Consider the following 24,408-nt stretch of genomic DNA (forward strand, 5'->3'; position numbering starts at 1 on the left):
AGACTACTACACCATATACTCCTCAACAGAATGGTGTGGCGGAAAGGAAGAACCGTACGATTGTAGAAGCTAACCGTGCCAAGCTCCATGATCAAAGACTTCCAAAGTTTCTTTGGGCCGGAGCTGCAAGCATCGCCGTATATGTACAAAATTGATGCCCTCATCAAGCAATGGGTTCCAAGACTCCTGAAGAAATGTTCACCGGTAAGAAACCTGACATATCTCATTTTAGAATTTTTGGAAGCCCTGTTATTTTCATGTGCCGAAAGAGAAAAGGAATAAATTGAGTGCATCTGGAAAGAAAGGAATCTTCGTGGGCTATGGTGAAAATACTAGGGGCCACAGAATCTATGTAGCCGATCAAAGGGAAGTCGTGATTAGTCATGATGTCACCTTTGACGAAGATATGGCTCTCAGTGAGGTGAACAATCTTCCTACAGTGAGGAGTTGTCAAGAAGCTGACACCAAGGAACCGAAAGAAAAAGAGTATGACGAGATATTTGCACCTGTTACCAGATAGACCACCATCCGCTCGATCATAGCCCTTGTGGCTTTCACAAGGACGGAACCTACATCAGATGGATGTCAAGACCGCGTTCTTGCATGGTTCAATCAAAGAAGAGGTCTATGTGAAGCAACCCAAAGGATTTGAGATTTATGATCAAAAATCTCATGTATGCAGGTTGAAGAAGCCTCTCTATGGGCTGAAGCAAGCACCCCGAGCATGGTATGAGAGGATCGACAGCTACTTGATGAAGCTGGGATTCACTAGGAGCGAAGCCGACCCTAACCTCTACTTTAAGGTTGAAGATGACAAACCTCTCATACTGGTGTTGTATGTGGATGACCTCTTCCTAACAGCTGCAGAACCTCTCATTCAGAAATGTAAGAGGGAGTTGGCTTCTGAATTTGAAATGAAGGACCTAAGACTGATGCACTATTTCCTAGGACTTGAAGTCTAGCAGAAGCCAAGGGAAATTTTCTTATCTCAAGGAAAATATGTGGTGAAGATATTGGAAAGATTCGGTATGGTGGACTGCAAGCCTGTTACTACCCCAATGGAGCTTGACTTCAAGAAGTTAAGCGGTAGTGCTGCTGGACTTGTTTTACGAAATGCTACCGAGTATCAGCAACTCGTCGGAGCATTAATGTTCTTAGTGAACTCCCATCCAGATATATGCTTTACAGTCAACACATTAAGTCAACATATGGTTGAACCTCATCACATACATTGGATTGGTGCCAAGAATCTGTTAAGATATCTCCGTGGCATAATTACATATGGGCTAAGATACACTACCGAAGATGTGAGAGACAGTGAGACTACTTGGATACACAGATTATGATTGGGTAGGCAGTGTGATGGATCGTAAGAGCACTTCTCGGTGTTGTTTCTCCTTGGGATCTGCTTCGATATCCTGGATGAGCAGGAAGCAGAAGTCGATGGCTTTGAGCACCACCGAGACAGAGTATATTGTTGCTAGCATGGCCTCCTGTGAGGCAATCTGGTTGCGAAAGCTCTTCAGTGAGTTGTTTGGATTTACACTGGATACCACCGTGATCCTATGTGACAACCAGAGTGGGATTCGTTTGTCAGAGAATCCCATATTTCATGATCGCTCCAAGCATATCGATATCAGGTACCACTATATTCGAGATATGGTGCAGAGAGGAGCAATAAGGCTCCAACATATCGGTACAGATGAACAAGTCGCCGACATTCTGACAAAGCCCCTAGGGAAAGTCAAATTCCTGACTTTCCGAGAACAACTTGGTGTTGTTCAAAGACCCTCTGATGAGGGTCCTGTATGATGCATTGAGCTCTGGGAGCTCCGGGGGGTGCAGGGTACTTCTTGGAGCGACATATGACCACAGGGTGATTCACCATCCCCTGGTGGTATACATGTACACCCCGTGGCGACTATGTAGCAGGATGATTGGTTCTCCTGTGAGGTCTGGATGATGTTACCCATGACGACTATATAGCAGGATGATTGGTTCCCCTGTGAGGTCTGGATGATGTGTTCTCCATGACGACTATGTAGTAGGATGATTAGTTCTCCTGTGAGGCCTAGATGATGTGTTCTCCATGGCGTTTATGTAGCAGGATGATTAGTTCTCCTGTGAGGATAGGATTGATTATGTTCTCCTATCAAGGCATCCTACCCATGCAGTCTGGGAGTCATGGAAAGTACCTCTCATCTGATCAATGAGTAGGGAAATGAGGATAGGGACCATAGTAGTACTGATGGACGCATCGATGTATCTACCGTACCCCCTATGCTAGGATGACCTTCATTGATCTAGGATCAATTACACTAGTCTGGGACTAGTGGTAGTTGTACCCACTATGATGCTGACTTCGGGTCAGTTGACACTGGTCTGGGACCAGTGGTACACACTCTGAGACTGACTTTGAGTCAGTGAAGGATGGTATGATACATCCTCGTTCATTGATCTGGGATCAATGATACTGGTCTCGGACCAGTGGTAAGAGTTGTACCCAATATGACGCTGACTTCGGGTCGGTTGAGACTAGTCTAGGACCAGTGGTACACACTCTGAGACTGACTTTGAGTCAGTGGAGGATGATACTGGTCTGGGACTAGTAATAGGAGTTGTACCCACTATGAAGCTGACTTCGAGTCAGTTGAGACTGGTCTGGGACCAGTGGTACACACTCTGAGATTGACTTTGAGTCAGTGTGATACATCCTCGATCATTTCTTCCTCTTCATAATTCGGACAAAGCAGAGCAGAGCAGAGCAGGGGTCAAGCTGTACAGGGCAGTGCATTTGATGGATGAATAGTAGCGACTGACAAACATATTGGAGATGGAGTTCTCCCTAGTTGAGAGGGAGTGTTAAAATTGGCAACTAGGGCCAAACTCCATGTGGGTCATCTTATTCATGGTTAATAATATTTTTCCTAGATTCCTCTCATTGAGAGGTGTAGGATTGATCTAAAAATCATCCGATTCCGATAAGTATTTATGGAGATATGAATTTATTTTGATTATGGAATAATTATCAAGCTGACCAGCAACTCATGTAGGCTCAGAAGCCCAACAGATACATCTATTCATCATCAACATTTGTATAAAAATACAGGGGTTCTTTTCCTCATTTGGACACACTGATCATCACATCTCTCTCTTTGGTGCGCAGTGAAAACTTGCACTGGTGTACGGCAAAATCTTGCACTGGTGCGCGGTGAATGACTCACCGGTGGAAACTTGACAAGTTCGATCTAGGGTCTACTGCCCTAGTTTAGGGCTGATCTAGGGTTCGTTGCTGCTGATATAAATCAGATCTTTGTACTATTTCTCTCTGCTGAATTATTGAAGATAAAGGAAGATTTGATCAAAGGGTTTCCCCATATTGGGGTTTGTCCCTGGCTAGCCGCCACATCTTGTGTCTCGTCTTGGCTTGTTTTCTGTCGATGTTTGATGTTCTATCTACACTTTACTTAATGTACATGTGATTGCTAATCTGTGGATAATAATAAGAAAAAGAAGTAAACTGCTCTAAGCATAGAACATACCATAATTTAACACAATTTATAAAAACGAAATACACATTAAGCATCCACAGAAAAGTTGTAAATAGGGAATTGTTGAGCCATTTTATTAAGTTTTAGAAGGCAAAATACAATAGATAACAAGATGGTGCACTTGGGCTTGTCTCAAAGGACAAGCATGACCAAACCCGGGTGGGAAAATGGCTGAGCTGAAGGCCACCCAACTACTGCACCAATCTGCACTGCACTGCCCATAAAACTGCCTCTCTGCCAATGTTTTACGACTCCGACTCCGACTCCGACTCGGCCAAGGATCGACTCCGACTCCGACTCCGACTCGATAATGACTCGGCCGGATCGATTTCAATGACTCGGTCGTTGTAAAAAATACATTAAATATTTATTTTTTTTATAAAAAAACATTATTTTAAATATTTTAAACATAATTTTAAAGATTTTCATTCATGTTTCCAAACACACAGCATTATAATATAGATGGAAGACAACATATGATCAAAGTAGGCTCATGAACCAATCCATTATATCAAAATGGTACCCAATGGCAATACATAGTCAACTGTCATACATGATCAAAGACTCAAAACAAAATACAAATAACCAAGGAGGCTAGAAATGGCCTCTACAACAAAAGTAAATTGTGATGGTGACCAGACTCCAATACTAGTACTACTGGCTAGTAGCTACTGCCAGAGGAGCCAAGATCATCTCGAGTCTCGACCAATCTCTGGATCATCATCATCAGAGTCAGAGTCGACAGACAAGGGGCCCCATGGCTCCTCCTCATCATCATCGTCTCCAACTGCAACTGTAGAAGTGGTGCCAGTACCACTAGCAGGCTGTGCAACAGATGCAAGCTGAGATAGAGTAGATATGCGGCTGCGCTTCTGTCGTGGCTGAGCAGAGGAAGCACCTACAACTGGAGTCCTACTCCTTGCTGGCTGTGAGACTGAGGCTGGTGGATTGGGATCTGCATTCAACTGAACAGGCTGAAGTGGATGTTCCAGTTCAAGTTCATCAAGATCCTCATCAGGATCAAACTCTGGTTGACGACTCTCCACTACCCAATCTGATGTTGGATCAATGTCTTCCAACACAATGGGATCTGAATCAGGTCCTTTGTTCAGCAATTGGTTCCGTCTGAGCCGAAGGTTGTATTGGACAAAAACTAGATCATTCAACCGTTTTTGCTCCAAACGGTTTCTCTTCTTTGTGTGAATCCTCTCAAAGACAGACCAATTGCGCTCACACCCAGATGCACTGCAAGTTTGACTCAAAATACGAATTGCAAACTTTTGCAATTGAGGGCACTGGCCACCAAAGGCCTCCCACCATTGTGCTGCAAAAAACATAGGAGTGTAATGAATTATGAGTTAGATGAAGGCTGAAGCTCAACAAAATTACAAATTATATCTAACTTTCAAATTATAAATGATTTAACAAACTTTAGTCTTTAATAAAAAAAGTAAAACTGTAAAACCATTAAGAAATTGAAAATTGAAATTTTTGTTTACCTGGCTCATCTGCTTCTCTTGCAATCTTTGCTAGGTTCTTCCCAAAGGTACCTGTTGCATTGCTGAAGGATGTGACCTGTTGATGTATCTCCAGCTGATCAGACTCCGATGGGATCATGCGTTCAATGCAATCAACCAGTCCATCTCTGACCTCCCCCCTCAAAGCTCCTGACTCCTTAGCTTTATAATGATACCGTGGGTTCAAAAAATACCCAGCTGCATGTATAGGGCGATGGAGTTGATTGTTCCATCTTTCATCAATGATTGCCCAAATGGGCCCATACTTTGCCACTCTATCCTTGTATACCGTCTTTATTTGCTCCTTTGCTTGATCCATAGCCTCATAAATGAAGCCCATAGCCAACCTTTCCCCATCCACCAACCGCAACACCTTAACTAGTGGCTCAGCAAGCTTCACAATCTTTGCTGCCTTTCTCCAAAAAGTTTCATCATGGACTTTCCTTTTCAATTCTTTGCCTTCTGGTTTGTTAGACCAATTGCTTTGATTCCATTCATCACTGGAAAACATCTTTTGCAAGTTTCTATGTTGGGAAAGCATAGATTGCAATGTCAAAAAATGTGTAGCAAATCTAGTGATGGCAGGCCTAATAATATCCTTGCCTCCAGTGTGTTTCCTCATGAGACTCAAAACCAGTGTATGATTGTAGATAAATTTTGTTATGCTTTTGGCATTATCTACAGTGTTTCTGACCCAATCTAATTTTCCAATATCCTCAAGCATGAGGTCTATGCAATGTGCAGCGCATGGGATCCAAAAGATGGTCTTGTGTTTTTCCTCTAACAGTTTACCAGCAAGAACATAGTTAGAGGCATTGTCTGTGATGATTTGAACAACATTAGCCACCCCCACATCCTCAATAACCTCATCCAATAGCTGAAACAACAAGTGGCCATCTTTTACCTTATCAGATGCATCAACTGATTTTAAAAACATGGTTCCCTGTGGGCAGAAGACAAGAAAGTTTATGATGGTACGGTTTCTTTGATCAGTCCATCCATCTGACATGATGGTACACCCTGTTCTTGCCCATGAGTCCCTGAACTCTTGCAAATACTCATTAATGGATTGAATTTCTTTCTGCAAACGAAACCCCCTTAGCTCTTGCATAGTAGGGCCTTTGAAGCCTTTTCCAGCAGCATGTATGGCATCAAACATAGGCTCATAATATGGTGAACGAGCAGCATTAAAGGGGATATCAGCATCATACCACCATCTAGCTATGTAGTTACAAGCAGTCTCCCTCAATTCTTTCTTCCAATGGTCATCTAAAGTGGGCTGAATTTGACCTTTACTAACTTCAGGACCATGTGCATCTGATGGAGAGGAGGGAGTGAAATAACTTTTAATAGTCACATCACCCTTCATTCTACCCTTTCCCTTATCTTGAACAGAACCAAAAGAGGGAGGAACATAACGGAAAGGGTTGGATGCCTCAGTTTGAGGGATAGAGGAAGAACCTTCAAAATCATAGTGGGGGTTGGTAGCCATCATTCTTTGTATCTCCCTCTTCCTCCCAATTTCAACCTGTATCTCTTTTTGCCTAGCCTTATCTTCTTTAAATTTCTCAAAGCTGGCCAACAAATTCTTTCTAATCTCATCAATTTCATCAGAGGTACATGCGGTAATTTGGCCTCTAATCCCTGCCAAGTGTTGTTTCAGCCTATTAATCCCCCCAGGACCTTCCTTAATTTTCCTATGGCAAAACTTGCAATGCATCTGATTATCAACCATTTCAACATATGCCCAAGCAGGATCTTTTGCTCTAGGTGCCATTTTTTGACTAGGAAAACAATCTGAAAATGAAAAAAAAAATAAAAATTGATTCAATGTTCATTTATTTGACAAAAAACACTCTCTAAGCTTTCTTGATATGCACCTAAGATTTACTAAGCAAAAACAGATTTATAGAGGTGGAAAAAAATACCTCCAGGCACAAACTGCCTCCTCAAGCTTGCTCCAAGATCAGCTCCTCAATGCTGCTCCAAATGGCTGCCCAAGAAGCTCCTCACTCCAGCTACAATGCTCCTCCAAGACTCCTCACTGCTGCTCCAAAACAAGCTCAAGAACTGCTCACTAACTCTCAAAGAAGACTCTCACTCAAATGCATAAGACTGCTGTGAGTGAATGAGAGCATTTGGGTGTCTTAAATAGGGTTTGGGAGGGGGAAATGGACCCCAAAAGCATTAAACAAATTACTATTACCCTTTGGAATCCATCAACTGCATTTAACTTTCTCAAAAATTACAAAAAAAGTGAATTTTTTTCAACTTTTACGCTGCCCAGCCGTAGACACATTGACTCGGCCGAGTCATAACGGACCCGGCCGGGTTGACCGAGTCACATATGACTCGGCCGAGTCATAACGGACCCGGCCAGGTTGACCGAGTCACATATGACTCGGCCGAGTCATATGTGACTTGGTCAACCGAGCCGGGTAGCTGGCCGGGTCAATGTTCAGGGTAATGACTCGGTTCGACTCGGCCGAGTCGGAGTCGAAACGGGCGGGTTGTAAAACAGTGCTCTCTGCTGAAGTTCGAATGGCTGGAAAGTGCACTTATACTTGTTGAAGAAAGTGTAACTAGGTTCGGTCTTCATAATGACACATTCCAATGTAAATGATGTAAATTGTATCTAGCAAAATATTTTTGTAAATTTGAGTCATGGGTTTCATGCTCAAAATTTGTTTTAGTAGCTACCACTGAGAGCTCTAGGCTAGGTGATAGGTTTGTGTCATTAATGTAAAAAATTACACTTGTAAATTATATAGTTTGTGTCTCCAAGATCAAGGGCAGAACCATGTGGAATGTCTCATCCAAGTTGTTGTGTGTGGAGCATGATTGTTCAAAGGTCTTTGTTTCAGCCGAATGTATACCCCAGGAAGTCTTGTACACCCCTCCACGCGGGGGGGGTGCGGGGGGGACTTGTCCCCCCCACGGGCGTTCGGGGGGGTCGATCCCCCCGGCTAGGGGGTCCGAAGGCCAGCGGTCCCCCGGCGGGGGCTCGGGGGCAGCGCCCCCGAAGCTAAAAACAAATGTAAAATTGCCTTGTAAAAGTATAGTAATTTCTAGTCAATCTGGGCCATTCATTAGACGGATGATCTGACGGTAGAACTTATGTTTAGTTTAGGGTTTTTTGCCCTAGAAGGCAACCCCTCTCTTTGTATGAGAGTATTGTATTTGAGGCTGTGATATAGATGTGTATTCGGTGAGCGAGAAATAGTGAGGTGGGACTGTGAGAGAAAACAGAGGATATTACAGCGGATTTGTTGTAGGTTGTGTCTCTTCATTTTGCTGGATAATAGAAATGAAGGACTGGCTGTTCGGGGTGGACGTAGCCCAAACTGGGTGAACCACGTATATCTGTGTCTCTCTTGTTTTGTGTGTTTTCTGTGTTTATATTTCTGCAATATTTTATGTGTTCCATTGCTTCGTAATATATAATTTTCTAACAACTGGTATCAGAGCCGAAGGTCTATTTGGCTGATAAACTCGCAGGAAAGAAGGGTTCCTGGTTCGAGTGGGAGCAATGGCGGAAGATGGTAAGTTTAGGGTCGAGAAATTTAACGGCCAAAACTTCTCGCTGTGGAAGATGCAGATGGAAGATTATCTGTATCAGAAAGATCTATACCTACCATTGGGCGGAAAAACAAAGATGCCGACGGGTATGAAAGACGAAGAATGGAACCTTCTCGATAGAAAGGCACTCGGAACAATACGGTTGTGCCTTGCTGCGTCAGTCGCCTTCAACATTTCGAAGGAAACCACGACAGAGGGTTTGATGCAGACGTTGTCGAAACTATATGAAAAACCCTCGGCCTCAAACAAGGTATTTCTTATGAAACGGTTATTTAATATGAATATGTCGGAAGGTGGATCTGTTGCAAACCATTTAAATGATTTTAATACAGTTACAAGTCAGTTAAGTTCTGTAGGGGTAAATTTTGATGATGAAGTTAGAGCTCTGTTATTCTTGTGCTCATTACCAGAAAGTTGGAATGGTTTGGTAATGGCCATTAGTAACTCTGTTTCTGGATCTAGTACTTTAACGTTTGATGATGTTGTCGGTGCTATCCTTAGCGAGGAAATGCAACGGAAAAGCTCCGGTGAAACATCGGGAAATGCTTTGAGTGCAGAGTCTAGAGGAAGAAAAATGGAAAGAGGAAAGAGCTCAAGATATCGTAGTAAATCAAGGAAAGGCAGATCCAAGTCCAGATCGGGGATAGTGTGCTGGAAATGTGGAAAGAAAGGACACCTAAATAAAGACTGTAGATCTCGGAAGGGAAAAGAAGGAGATGCACAGCAAGAAAACAATCATGAAGAAAATGTGACAGGTGAGGTGTTACAAGATGCTTTGATTCTTTCTTTCGAAAATATTACTGATTCCTGCGTGGTAGATCCAGGGGCTTCATTCCATGCCACACCTGATAAGAAATACTTTCATGACTATGTTCAAGGAGATTTTGGACAAGTTCGTCTGGGTGATGATAAACCCTGTAAAATCGTTGGAATGGGTAAGGTTCTTGTAAAACAGCAGAATGGAAACCAATGGCTATTAAAGGAGGTAAGGCATGTTCTAGATCTAAAGAAAAATCTGATTTCAACAGGGCAGTTAGGCGGTGAAGGTTGTGTGACAACTTTCACAGATAAAGCTTGGAAGGTCACCAAAGGAGCCCTGGTAATAGCAAAAGGCGAAAAGGTTGGTACATTGTATTTATGCAATGGTAATTCTAACTCTGTTAATGCTTTAACTTCCAAAGGAGCAGATGCAGCATTATGGCATCATAGGCTCGGACACATGAGTGAAAAGGGGATGAAGATTCTTCACTCAAGGAATTTGTTGTCGGGTTTGAAGAATGTTGATTTGGACTTCTGTGAGAATTGCATTTATGGAAAACAGAAGAGAGTCAGATTTCTCAGAGTTGGGAAAGAAAAGAAGAATGAAAAATTAGAGCTTGTGCATACAGATGTATGGGGACCTGCTCAGATATCATCTCTCGGTGGCTCTCGTTATTATGTTACTTTTATTGATGATGCAACTAGAAAAACTTGGATTTATTGTATTAAGAATAAATCTGATGTATTTGATACTTTCAAGAAATGGAAAGCTTTGGTTGAGATTGAGACAGGAAAGAAATTGAAGTGTCTTAGATCAGACAATGGAGGTGAATACTGCAGCAAAGAGTTTGATAGGTATTGTTCAGAGCATGGAATTCGCAGAGAGAAGACAGTTCCAAGAACACCACAAGAAAATGGTGTGTCAGAAAGGATGAACATAACAATCATGGAGCGTGCAAGGTGCATGAGATTGCATGCAGGATTGCCTTTACAGTTTTGGGCAGATGCTGTAGATACTGCTGTTTATCTAATAAACAGAGGGCCTTCAAGTTCCTTGGATGGTGGTGTTCCAGAGGAAGCATGGACAGGTAAAAAGGTAAACTACTCTTTTTTAAAGCCTTTTGGTTGTGAGGCCTTTGTCCATATTGATAAAGAAAATAGAACAAAGCTTAAGGCAAAGTCAAAGAAATGTACCTTTATTGGATATGGTGTTAATGATTTTGGTTATCGCTTATATGATTACGAAAATCACAAAATCATTAGGAGCAGAGATGTAATATTCAATGAAAAGGTCTTGTATAAAAATCAGTTGCAGGAAAAGAAACAGGAAAAAGAAAACAAGGAATACGCAGTTCTTGATGAAATCAGTGAAAAGGTAAAGGTGCCTGAAAATAATAATAATCAACAACAGCAACCACCACAACAGCAACAGGCACCCCAAACACCTGAAAGTGGTGTTAGAAGATCTACCAAGATAAGTAGACCCCCTGAACGATACTCTCCTTCATTATATTATTTATTGTTGACTGATTCCAGTGAACCCGAATGTTAAGAAGAAGCAATGCAGGTTGAAAGCAAGAAGAAGTGGGAGGTAGCCATGGAAGAAGAGATGGACTCCTTAATGCATAACCAAACTTGGGATTTAGTCAGGTTGCCTGTAGGAAAAACTACATTGAAGAATAAATGGGTTTACAGGCTGAAGGAAGAAGATGGAGGAAAACAGAGGTATAAAGCTAGACTTGTAGTGAAGGGGTTTGCACAGAAGAAAGGTATTGATTTTGATGAAATATTTTCTCCTGTTGTTAAAATGACTTCAATCAGAACTATTTTAAGTCTTGTAGCAGCTGAAGATTTGCATCTTGAGCAGTTAGATGTAAAGACAGCCTTTCTCCATGGGGATTTGGAGGAAGAGATATATATGCAGCAGCCACAAGGATATAAGGTGAAAGGGAAGGAGAAACTAGTGTGCAGGTTGAAGAAGAGCTTGTATGGCTTAAAACAGGCTCCAAGGCAGTGGTATCTAAAATTTGACAAGTTTATGTCTGAACAAGGTTATACTAGATGTCACTCTGATCATTGTGTTTATTTGAAAAAACAAAATGATGGCAGCTATATTATATTGTTATTGTATGTAGATGACATGCTTGTTGCAGGATCTAACATGCAGGAAATAAATGTGCTCAAAAGAAAATTGGCAAATTCATTTGCAATGAAGGATTTGGGAGCTGCAAAACAAATCCTTGGTATGAGAATAACTAGAAACAGGAAAAATCGTAAATTAACATTGTCTCAGAATGAGTACATACAAAAGGTGTTGAAAAGATTTAACATGCACAATGCAAAACCAGTTAGTACACCTTTTGCTAGCCATTTCAAACTTAGCAAGAAAATGTGCCCAAAGACCCAAGAAGACATGGATTATATGTCTAAAGTTCCATATGCATCAGCAGTTGGAAGCTTAATGTATGCAATGGTCTGCACAAGGCCTGATATTGCACATGCAGTGGGAGTTGTAAGCAGGTACATGAACAGTCCAGGAAAGGAACATTGGATGGCAGTGAAATGGATTCTCAGATATTTGAAAGGTACCACAAATAAAGCATTATGCTTTGGTGGTTCAAACATCTCCCTACAAGGATATGTTGATGCAGATATGGCAGGTGACAGAGATAACAGGAGGAGCACTACAGGATATGTATTTATTGTTGGAGGAACAGCTGTCAATTGGGTTTCAAAAATCCAAAGTGTTGTTGCACTTTCAACAACAGAAGCAGAGTATGTTGCTGCTACAGAGGCTAGTAAAGAAATGATTTGGTTACAAAGGTTTATGGGTGAATTGGGTAAGGAGCATGATATGGGCACGTTATACAGTGATAGTCAAAGTGCCATTCATCTTGCAAAGAACTCAGCATTTCATTTCAGGACTAAACACATACAGCTCAAGTACCATTTCATACGATCAGTGTTGGAAGATGGAGAGTTGAAGCTAGAAAAGATACACACTAGCAAGAATCCTGCAGATATGCTAACAAAAGTTGTAACCAGGGAGAAACTGAGAACATGCTCAGTTTCAATTGGTCTTCAAGGATGACGATGAGGATGAAAAACAGCCAGGTCCAAAGAGGAGTCTTTGTCCAGCAAATGAAGCAGCAGTGGAGTTGCTACAATCATTCTCCAAGTGGGAGATTGTTGTGTGTGGAGCATGATTGTTCAAAGGTCTTTGTTTCAGCCGGATGTATACCCCAGGAAGTCTTGTACACCCCTCCACGCGGGGGGGTGCGGGGGGGACTTGTCCCCCTCGCGGGGGTCCGAGGGGGGCGATCCCCCCCGGCTGGGGGGTCTGGGGGCCAGCGGTCCCCTGGCGGGGGTTCGGGGGCAGCGCCCCCGAAGCTAAAAACAAATGTAAAATTGCCTTATAAAAGTATAGTAATTTCTAGTCAATCTGGGCCGTTCATTAGGCGGATGATCTGATGGTAGAACTTATGTTTAGTTTAGGGTTTTTTGCCCTATAAGGCAACCCCTCTCTTTGTATGAGGGTATTGTATTTGAGGCTGTGATATAGATGTGTATTCGGTGAGCGAGAAATAGTGAGGTGAGACTGTGAGAGAAAACAGAGGATATTACAGCGGATTTGTTGTAGGTTGTGTCTCTTCATTTTGCTAGATAATAGAAAGGAAGGACTGGCTGTTCGGGGTGGACGTAGCCCAAACTGGGTGAACCACGTATATCTGTGTCTCTCTTGTTTTGTGTGTTTTCTGTGTTTTCTGTGTTTATATTTCTGCAATATTTTATGTGTTCCATTGCTCCGTAATATATAATTTTCTAACACAAGTTCAAGTACAAATGGCTAGTAAAAGCCTCCTCCAAACGAAGATAAAAAGGCATTGCAATTTTGGCAAAAATTTATTATATTCATGTCAACTAAATCAATTATGTAAGTTAGCCTAAAGACAAGTCATGTCGGCCAAATGAGCAGCCTTGAGAGGACTATAAATAAGGGCCTCTCCTCCCTCATTCGAACACACTCATCACATCAATTCGGTCTCTCTCCTATGCGAAGAATTCTCTCTAAGGGTGCGAAGAAAGGGTCAAGTCAAGGAGCCGTTGGTCAACAAAAAGGAAGTATATTCTTCCATCTATAACCGCAGGAAATTTGTCCACACATGCGAGGCTAGGGCATCATCTTATATGCCCTCATTAGCAAGGAAAGATTTCGATCTTGGGGCTATTGGAAGGGCAGATTTACTTGAAGAGAAGACACAAGGAGAGAGAAGGTTTAGGAAGGCTAGAAGAGCCCTAAACCTCTCACACGTGCGAAAGAACAGGTCACAATTAGGGTTGCATTACAGTTCTAGATCATCTTCATGAAAAGGATTGATTTGAGGCCTAAAGAGTTCAGTTATTTATCTAGAAGGAAGCTCCAAGTATAGCGAGGCAAGGAAGAGGCTACAAGAACAAGTAGCTCTCTCACACGTGTTGATTTGGGGTAGCATCGGATGTGCTCTAGCCATAAAAATTGGTGGAGAGGCTAAAGGACATGAGATCTCCAAGACCCAGAAATGGTTTGGACAGATTGTACCCGGTTTGGGAGATATTAAAATAATTAATATTTTTAATGGAGTTCCTAAGTCTAAACTTAGGAAAATAATGGGTATTAATATAAAACTAGGTTAGAAGGTTCCAAAAGTCATGGATCAAGCCAAATCTAATCTTAGCCATTCATTATAGATGTAATCTCGGTCGTTGAAGGACCAACAGGAAAAGTATAAGAGGAGGCTTGAGGGTCAGTTGGAGAACACACCAAAGTGATCAGTCATTCATTTTGCTAGAGCGGGGTTGCTAAGCAAAATTGAATCAGTGATCACCAGCCAGGGGCAGTGAGTACGAGGCAGAGAGGCAGGGAGAATACTGGGAGACCAGCACAGAAGCAGAGAGAGCGAGAGCAGTAGTCAATCCAGGCTACACAGAGCTTAGCACAGGCAGCGCAGAGCCCAGAGAGACTACGTCATCCACGCAGAGGGTAGAGGGAGTGATGCAAAAGCTCCCAGAGGCTACGTACTGCCTCAGAGGGCTGACAAAGAAGGTCCTGGGGCTGACGCAAGTTAGCAAGAGGCTGACGCAGAGGCCAGAAGGGCCAGCGCTGAGCTTCAATTGTGCCAGAGAGGGATCGTGGGACAGGTTTTCTGAATATAGAGGTATTGTTGCCGTGTATTTCTCTCTATCGAGTGAGCCGGTTAGGCACCCAGTTGTACTCAGATAGACTGCATAATAATAAAACCCTCATAATAGTTCCACCGGTTTTCCCGAATTGGGTTTTTTCGAGGACATTCGTCCAAAAAAAAATGGTGTCACTTGTGTGCTTGTTTTCTTTCAATTGATGATCTGTAGATGTTGTGACTGTATTGTGTTTATTTCGGTATTTAAATGTATTAAATAACTTGTTCGAATTTAAACAAGTAGAAGAAATAAACCAGCAGAATACAGATTAATTTTCTAACGGATAGACTTAGAAAATTCAACATGGTATCAGAGCGTGGTTGCAGATCACAGGAAAACTAAAGGCATCAGCCGAGCAGAGCATTTGCAGCAGATTCAGTTGTCCCGAGTGACAGAGTTGATCCTTGCAGAAGGCGACAGAGGAAGGAGTGACGCAGAGGGACTGCGTCATCAGTCTGGGCTAAAGAGAGGCCAGCGCAGAGGCTGAGGGAGGCAAAATCAGGCTCACGCAGAACCACGCATAGGCCAGGAGGGCTGACACCGTTGGCTGAGGGAGTTGATTTGCCGATACCGGAATTGCGCAAAGCCAAGTGGATCAATCCTTCAGTTGTTGGGGCATAGGAGGTTGTGGGTAGTTTTCGGAGCGAAGCTGGTAGGGTATTGTGGTCAGAACAATACCTAACAGGGCAAGACCAAGGTGGAAGGAGTTGTTGCCGAAGCAGATTTCTAGCCAAGGAATCTGGATCAGTGTTGTAGTTGCACGGACAATCAGAGGGGCAACTTGAGGTTGGTAGAAGGATTTCCAGGAGGGAAATCAGGACTCAGAGGGAGTCCAGAAGCGAACTTCCAGACCGGAAGTAGAGAAACTCGGAGGAGTCGAACTGAGAACTTCCAGACGAGAAGTAAAGAGACTCAGCAGGAGTCAAACCGAGAACTTCCAAGCGAGAAGTAGAGAGACTCGGAGGAGTCGACGGAAGAGCAACGAGATGGTCATGAATGGGCTGAGAGATCAGGACACGCTGGACGGAGCATCCAACTTTGTCGTCTGGAAGGCCATGATTTTGTCCATTCTAGACAGACATCGTATCAAGGGCTTCACCTTGAGAGTGATGGCTATCCCAGTTGACCCGATAGCTAATGAAAGGTATGAGGAGGCAATGGCTAAGGCAAAGTGCATCATCCTTGATGGGGTCAAGGATCATGTGGTACCACATATTGCCGAGAAGGAAACGGCAGAGGAGATATGGGACACTTTGAAGATATTGTACCAGCATACTTCCGTGCATAGGAAGATGCTCCTGGAGAATCTGCTAAGATCAGACTAGATGCAGAAGGGAGAGCAAATAGATGTCTTCCTCGGTCAGTTGAAGGAGATCCATGACCAACTGACTTCCGTAGGGGCAGGAGTTGATGGTAAGGACCTCACTTAACGCAGTCTCCGAGGATTGGGAGACATTTTTCCAGAGCATACTGGGCAGGACGAGTCTTCCGAATTGGGAAGAACTGTGGGCGACTCTTCGTTAAGAAGAGATCAGACGGCTAACCAAGGTGGGGAGTAGCGGCAAAGGGGTCAGGATCAAGAAGGAAGAGGAAGAGGATGCAACTCTAGCATCTGCAAGAAAGCAGGAGAAGAGGAAGAAGAAGGACCTCTCCAAGGTCAAGTGCTTCCATTGTGGGGAACTGGGTCATTTTTCGAACCAGTGTCTGAGGAAGAAGAGTAAGGGAGAGATTTCTGACTCGAAGGCAACGCCAGCAAAGGCGAAGAAAGAAGTCGAGGAGGATGATGATTGTGCCATGAGTGCTCATGTGCCACTTGAGAAGAAGTGGGGAGACATTGAGCTGTAGTCAAGAGGACTACAGGCGATGAGGGGCAGGATCCTCGAGGTACCCAAACTCTTGGATTACACCTTGCTACGGGAGCCCCGAAGAGGAGTAGCAGGACTAGCGAATGTCGTTAGAGACAGATGCGGATGAAGCGACAGAGAGTGCTACAATGCAAGAGTCCTCGGGGCAGCGCGAAGCTAGCAGGCTGCAACAGTGCGAGAGGCACGGGAATGTTGCACCAGTACAGGATGGCACAGAGGTATGCAACGATGCGAGATGTAGGGAGTTGTTGCAGAAGCGTAGAGGTTAGTAGAGAGAGCACTTGTTAGCAGCAGAAGGAACTTCGGCATCGGGAGTGTTTCTAGCCTGACAAGGATGTCAAAAGTTGGGTGGATCAGTTACTTACTTCTCAATAACTAAGTTGCAGTGCAGTAGCACAATGCAGCATGATGATAGGGGATGTAGTGCAAATGTAATGCTGGGAAGATGGACCAACCGCAGCACGGATGCAGAGGGAGCTGCCATACGGATGCAGCAGTGGCAGTGGCAAGGCCATGGGCAGCAGTACAGGGTGCAGCAGTGCAGAGGATGTTGGGCAGGGAGGCCTAGCATCAACGCAGGTATCGATGTCGGATAATCAAGGTGATGCTCAGTGTGGAGTATTACTAAAGCACAGTCCTGGCTAAAAGGGAGTGTTGATTTGGGGTAGCATCGGATGTGCTCTAGCCATGAAAATTGTTGGAGAGGCTAAAGCACATGAGATCTCCAAGACCCAGAAATGGTTTGGACAGATTGTACCCAGTTTGGGAGATATTAAAATAATTAATATTTTTAATGGAGTTCCCAAGTCTAAACTTAGGAAAAATAAAAATATTAATGGGTATTAATATAAAACTAGGTTAGAAGGTTCCAAAAGTCATGGATCAAGCCAAATCTAATCTTAGCCGTTGATTAGAGATGTAATCTCGACCGTTGAAGGACCAACAGTAAAAGTATAAGAGAAGGCTTGAGGGTCCGTTGGAGAACACACCAGAGTGATCAGTCATTCATTTTGCTAGAGCGAGGTTGCTAAGCAAAGCTGAATCAGTGACCACCAGTGAGGGGCAGTGATTATGACACAGAGAGGCAGGGACAATACTAGGAGACCAGCACAAAAGCAGAGAGAGCGAGAGCAGCAGTCACTCCAAGCTACGCAGAGCCTAGCAAAGGCAGCGCAGAGCCCAGAGAGACTATGTCATCCATGCAGAGGGTAGAGGGAGTGATGCAGAGGCTCCCAGAGGCTGCGCAATGCCTCAGAGGGCTGACGCAGGCCAACAAGAGGCTGACACAGAGGCCAGAAGGGCCAGCGTTGAGTTTTAGTTGTGCCAGAGAGGGTTTCGTGGGACAAGTTTTCTGAATACATGTTTCCACGTATAGAGGTATTGTTGCCGTGTATTTTTCTCTGTCGGGTGATCTGGTTAGCCACCCAATTGTACTCAGATATGCTACATAGTAATAAAACCCTCAGAATAGTTGCACTGGTTTTCACGCATTGGGTTTTTCCGGGGACATTCGTCCAAAAATAATGGTGTCACTTGTGTGCTTGTTTTCTTCCAGTTGATGATCTATAGATGTTGTGATTGTATTGTGTTTATTTCGGTATTTAAATGTATTAAATAACTTGTTCAAATTTAAACAAATAGAAGAAATAAACCAGCAGAATACAGATTAATTTTCTAACATATAGACTTAGAAAATTCAACAACATGTGCGAAAACAGTGACATCTTCAGGTCTGTTGCTAGGGTTGTTGAACAGTTCAAGTCAAGGAAGTAGATCATCTTGTCTAAAGACAAGCTTTGAGGACAACAGCTTGACAAGTGAACTATTTTGGATGAGTGAGGCTTCGAGGAAGAAAGAAGGGAGAGGGAAGTTGATCCTTCCATCTATAGTTGCAGATCTGATCTATGGTACAACAGGTCAGAGGATAGCAGTAGCAGAAGGTACTAGCCTTGATCTTGGAGACACATTGGTCAAAGGGTCTTTGTCTAGGTCTTGGAAATTTTGTCAAGTGAAGATTTTATAGGAAGAATTACCGTGGGTTTTCCTCTCAGGTTGGAGAGGTTTTGCCCTCGATGCTGCCTATATCTTTTGTTATTGTTCTTTTGTTTATTAAGCATGATAGTTGATTGATGTAGTTAATAAAGACATACATATGAAAAGATCTTGTTTGAATAAGTAAAAGGATAAAAAATACTTCACAAGCAGTTATCTAAGATCGAGAAATCATTCAAATATCAAAGCCCATAGATTTCTCAAAATGGTATTAGAGTGATGGTAGTACATCAAGGAAGGGCTGATAAAGAACATTAAAGAAGAGGCAAGGCAGTTGAAGTTGAAGCCAAAGCTAGATTCAAATCCACATTCTGAAACTCCAAGATCTATCAAAGAGAAGACAAGATCTACTATTTAGGTAGATCTATAAGAGGAAGGTAACAAGTATCCTCTCACTTCCATTGAAGAGCAAATCCTCAAGGATAAAATATCAGGTTCCCTCACATTCAAGGATAGACAAGCTTCCTCAAGCTCATACAAGGTAGCCATCCAAAGTCAAGCTTCAAGGATCGTCACATCAAGTAAGTATCTTATTTATTTGAGCAAAACGAATCTTGAAAAGGATGTCTTCTTGCAAGGAAAGCAATAAGTTAGTTGGAGTTGCCAACTTCCTTGCTTGGAAGAAGAGAACTGACATCAATTTGAAAGAACAACAAGTTATTGATCATTTACAAAATAAAATTGTTGTTCCTACTGATAGTCAAGAATTGGCTAAGTACAACAAGAACGAAATAAGAGCTCAAAAGATTATCATAGAATCTATCAAGGACTCTTTAATTCCTTATGTAGCCAATCTTGAAATAGCCAAGGAAATCTATGACAAATTGATAGACCTATTCTCCGTCAGCACTGCAGGAGAAGGGATCTCTTTAATTTATGAGTTATACAAGATAACAATCAATAAAAAAGAAGGTATAGCTCCATACTTCATAAGGGTTTCTAAAATAAGAGGTCAGTTACAGGATCGAGGAGAAATCATGTCTGATCAAGAGATGACTACTATAGTGTTGAATGCACTACCTGAGGACTAGGGAAACTTTACAGCCAGCATATGGGCTAAAATGGAGGCATCCTCACTCAATGATTTGTGGGCGATATGCAAAGTGGAAGAAGCTAGATTAAAGGCCAAGGAAGATATTGCAATTGGATCAAAGGAGCAAGCATTTGCTGCCAAGTTCAAGAGAAAAGGGAATTCGGGAAGTTTGAGAGATCTGGTCACTAGCAACACCCCAAGAAAGACATGTCGAAGATTCAATGCTTTGAATGTCATGAATATGGACACTACTGAAGATATTGTCCCAAGCGAAAGAATAATATCAAGAGGAAACATGAAACAGCTCATGTCGCCCAGGAAATACAAGACAATGAAAAGAAGCCAAAGAAGGAGGAGCCACAGGATCTTTACTATGATTAAAAGATCACCTCATGTTTTCTTTCATAGGTCTTAGTTGCATAGCAGATTGCATAGAATTTTGTGACATGTTGTGATTCATGAACATTCTTGTGTGTTGTTTAAGTAACTTTTTAAAGGATGTACTGATTATGTATTCCGTACCATCCATGGATGAACAATTGATGTATGAGGATATGTTGAATCCTCTGGAAATACTGTTAATGGTTATGATTAAAGTATGTTGTATTTCTTTATGTAAGGATTCTAGGAAGGAATAAAATTGCTATGTGTAGGAAACCCTAAGCTTAGAACACTTTGGTTCTCCGAATCTTTGGAGAGTTTTTATAGGCAAATATCTCTGTGAAGAATCTAGATTCATATAAATCAGAATGGTGGTGCTAAGAGAACCTTTAAGAATCAAGTCAACTCCGTTGCAGGTCAAAGATCCCTGTTAAGTTTAGGTATGTTCTATGCTAGAGCAATTTATTTAAATTTTCACAGTTAGCAATCACATCAACATTACAATAAACTGCAGATAGAACATAGATATAAAATCGCAGAAGACAAGCCAAGACAAGAGGACACAAGATGTGGCGCAAGCCAGGGACAAACCCCACAATGTGTGGGGAAACCCTTTGATCAAATCTTCTTTTATCTTCAAAGTTCAGCAGAGAAAGAGAGAGAGAGAGAGAGAGATAATACATTTACAACAGAAGTCAACACTTTGACTTATCCGGATCTGAGCATAGATCATTTCCTATTATGATGAGATCAGTTGAAGACATATTGCTTCAACTGATTCTCTAAGGTGACTCCTTCACCTATCATAGAGTTATATTTCGTCCATTAACTGCCGCTTACCGTGCAGCACCATGTTGTACCATCACAGTGTTGGACCTTGATGACTGAGCTGCTCTCATCATCATGCTGCCCATTATGTTGCATCTTAATCGCTACTGTAATACCATAATCTTCATCACGGTTGCAACATATTCCTGCTACACCATAGAGGCCTTTACCATAGTATCACTAGGATCACTTGCTGCACTGAGTTCCTCTGAGACTATGAGATCACATCTATGTATGATCATTACAGTCATGATCAAGACTATGATCATAATCACTCTTCTGAGACTGCCTCATGCTGTGATGATATAGTCTCCTTCTATGTGTCAGAGGATCTCTTCATCAAACCCTTGTTTCATTATCAGGTCATGGCAAGACTGTAATATATATGTATGGAAGAGACAACGTATAACATTATCTTCATCGAGCTGATAGAGTAAATCTATCATTGTTGTCCAATGACTATTCAGAGTCTGCTACAGGAGTGCCATTTAATGTCAAGACTAATCCTTGTTATACCGAGATTGTCCAGACTTCATGCTACCTTATCTCTCTGCTATATTAACTGAGATTATGCCGAGCGGCGAGAATATACCTTTATCTGAGATCTTTGTTGTGTCCTTATTTATGCTGAGGCTACAGAGATGCGTGGGCTTTATCATGACATATGAGATCTGGTCTGTCCGCATGAACAGGTCTCCTTTGCCTGCGTGAACAGATCTTCCTTTGCTGCGTGAACAGGTCTTCCTTATGTTATCACTGCAGCTCTTTTATTTACTGCGGCTGCATTTATATGAGACTGCGTGAACCCAGCGTTAACATCCACACGTTGACAACGTTTATCATTGACAACGTATCACCTGCGTTTACCATGACTGCGTATGACCTGCGTTCACCATGACTGCGTATCACCTGCGTTCACCATGACTGCGTATGACACGTAAGTCTCCAGCGTTGACTGCGTATATATTTCTGAGTGCCCAGCGTGTATATATATAATGCCCACCGTAAAACCATGACTGCGTTTAACACGTAAGTCTCCAGCGTTGACTGCGTATATATTTCTGAGTGCCCAGCATGTATATATATAATACCCACCGTATATATATAATGCCCAAACCATGACTGCGTTTAACACGTAAGTCTCCAGCGTTGACTGCGTATATATTTCTGAGTGCCCAGCGTGTATATATATAATTCCCACCGTATATATATAATGCCCAAACCATGACTGCGTTTAACACGCTTTGATCCTTACCTTGCTGTGGCTTCATAACTGCAAATAGATCAATAACTTTAGGGCTTGAACTTTGTGTATAGAAGCTCCTTGACTGGACAGCGTATTGTGTTTAGGGCTTGAGCTCTGCGTATAGAACCTTCTTGTCTTGACAGTGTTGAGACTTCCTCAATTAGCTGCGTTTTATGTGTCTCCATGATCTGCATGATAGGTTTTCATGACTGCATTGGTAGGGCATCATCTTAGGGCCAATGTGTGTTTCTCTTGGTGTCTCACTCCTTCTCCAAAAACCCGAGATGTGGAGAGGAGGAGATCACTCAAGAATTGTGTCTCAATGACATCAAATCCTCTTATATTTATACTAATGTGTAGATGATGAATAGACATGATGTTTGGGCTTCTAGAGCCTACATAAGAGTTGGTCGGCTTGATAATAATTATATAGACAAAATAAATTCATATCTCCATAAATACTTATTGGAATCAGATGATCTTTGGATCAATCCTACACCTCTCAACGAGAGGGATCCAATAAAAATATCAGCTGCCATAAATAAGCCGACCTACATGGAGTTTGGCCCTAGTTGCCAATTTAACACTCCCTCTCAACTAGGGGGAACTCCATTCGTTGATCCATAAGTCCGACTGTTCTATCTCTGCCATTAGTGCCTTGCACTACTCTGCCTAGCTCTGTTGGCTTTGCTCTGCTCTGCTGGCTCGGCTCTGCTCTGCTCAGCGCTGCTGGCTCTGCTAGCTCTGCTCTGCTCAGCTCTGCTGGCTCGGCTTTGCTAAGCTCAGCACTGCTGGCTCTGCTCAGCACTGCTGGCTCTGCTCTGCTCAGCTCTACTGGCTCTGCTCTGCTCAGCTCAGCTCTGCTAGCTTTGCTCTGCTGGCTCTGCTCTGCTCAGCTCTACTGGCTCTGCTCTGCTCAGCTCAGCTCTGCTAGCTTTGCTCTGCTGGCTCTGCTCTGCTCTGCTCATCTCCGCTGAACTATGAAGAAGAATTGATCGAGAATGAGTCATATCATTCTCCACTGACCTGAAGTCAGTCTCAGAGTGCATACCACTAGTCCCAGACCAGTCTCAACTGACCCGAAGTCAGCTTCATAGTAAGTACCACTCCTACCATTGGTCCCAGACCAGTATCGCAGTCTCAGAGAGTGTACCACTGGTCCCAGACCAGTCTCAACCGACCCGAAGTCAGCGTCATAGTATGTACCACTCTCACTGGTCCCAGACCAGTATTGCACTGACACGAAGTCAGTCTCGGAGTATGTACCACTGGTCCCAGACCAGTCTCAGCCGACCCGAAGTCAGCGTCATAGCATGTACAACTCCTACCACTGGTCCCAGATCAATGGAGGACATCCTAGCGTAGGGAGTACAGTAGATACAACGATGCATCCATCGGTACTACTATGGTCCCTAACTTCATTTCCCTACTCATTGATCAGATGAGAGGTACTTCCCATGAGTCCCAGACTGCATGGGTAGGATGCCTCAACAGGAGAACTTAATCAATCCTGTCCTCACAGGAGAACACATCAATCCTGCTACAATCGCCATGGAGAACACATCAATCCAGGCTGCCATGGAGAACACACCAATCCAGGCCTCACAGGAGAACACATCAATCCTGCTACAATCGCCATGGAGAACACATCAATCCAGACCTCACAGGAGAACACATCAATCCTGCTACAATCGCCATGGAGAACACATCAATCCAGGCCTCACAGGAGAACTAATCATCCTACTACACAAGAGAGCGAATCATCTTGTCCCACAAGAGAGCGAATCATCTTGTTCCAACGCGGACCACCAGGGGAGGGTGAGTCACCCTATGGTCGTATGTTGCTCCAGTAGAACTGCAAGCCCCCTAGAGCTCCCAGAGCTCAATGTATGCAACATGCATGACCCTTTTACAAAGGTCTCTCGATGACTCCAAGTCGTTCGGGAAAATCACAAATTTGATCTTTCCTCGGGGCTCTGTCCTGTACATCATCTCAGTTCGATGGAGCCTCCTTGATCATCGACTTACCATATCCCAGATAAGGCAGTAATTGATGTCTATCTGCTGGAGCAATTGTCAAATACGAGATTCCTCAATAATCGAATCCCATCTCTGGTTGTCACAGAGATTCACAGTGGTATTCATCATGTGTACAAACAGCTCACTGAAGAGCTTCAGCAACCAGACTACCTCACAGAAGTCCATACTATCAGCAATGTACTCTGCCTTGGTGGTGCTCAGAGTCACCGACTTCTGCTTCTTGCTCATCCAGGATATCGAGGCAAATTGCAAAAAGAAACAGCACTGAGAAGTGCTCTAGTGATCCTCCATACTGCCTGCCCACTCATCATTCGAATAATCATGTGGTTTCATATTTCCG

At 43.0% G+C, this 24,408-nt stretch overlaps 1 protein-coding gene and 1 pseudogene across 4 annotated transcripts in view; one reads left to right on the top strand and one right to left on the bottom strand.

The window, feature by feature from the left end:
• The window catches only part of LOC149205368 (uncharacterized), a 260,188-nt gene that overhangs the window by 184,638 nt on the left and 51,142 nt on the right, over positions 1-24,408 (bottom strand). The gene's annotated exons all lie outside the window — the stretch shown is intronic.
• LOC149205369 (putative methyltransferase PMT17) overlaps positions 16,572-24,408 on the top strand; it is a 32,836-nt pseudogene continuing 24,999 nt past the window's right edge.

This window comes from Pinus tabuliformis, chromosome 1_2, assembly GCF_031772625.1.
Source record: "Pinus tabuliformis cultivar Carrire ecotype Pingquan chromosome 1_2, CPIR1, whole genome shotgun sequence".
Classification (NCBI taxonomy): Eukaryota; Viridiplantae; Streptophyta; class Pinopsida; order Pinales; family Pinaceae; genus Pinus; species Pinus tabuliformis.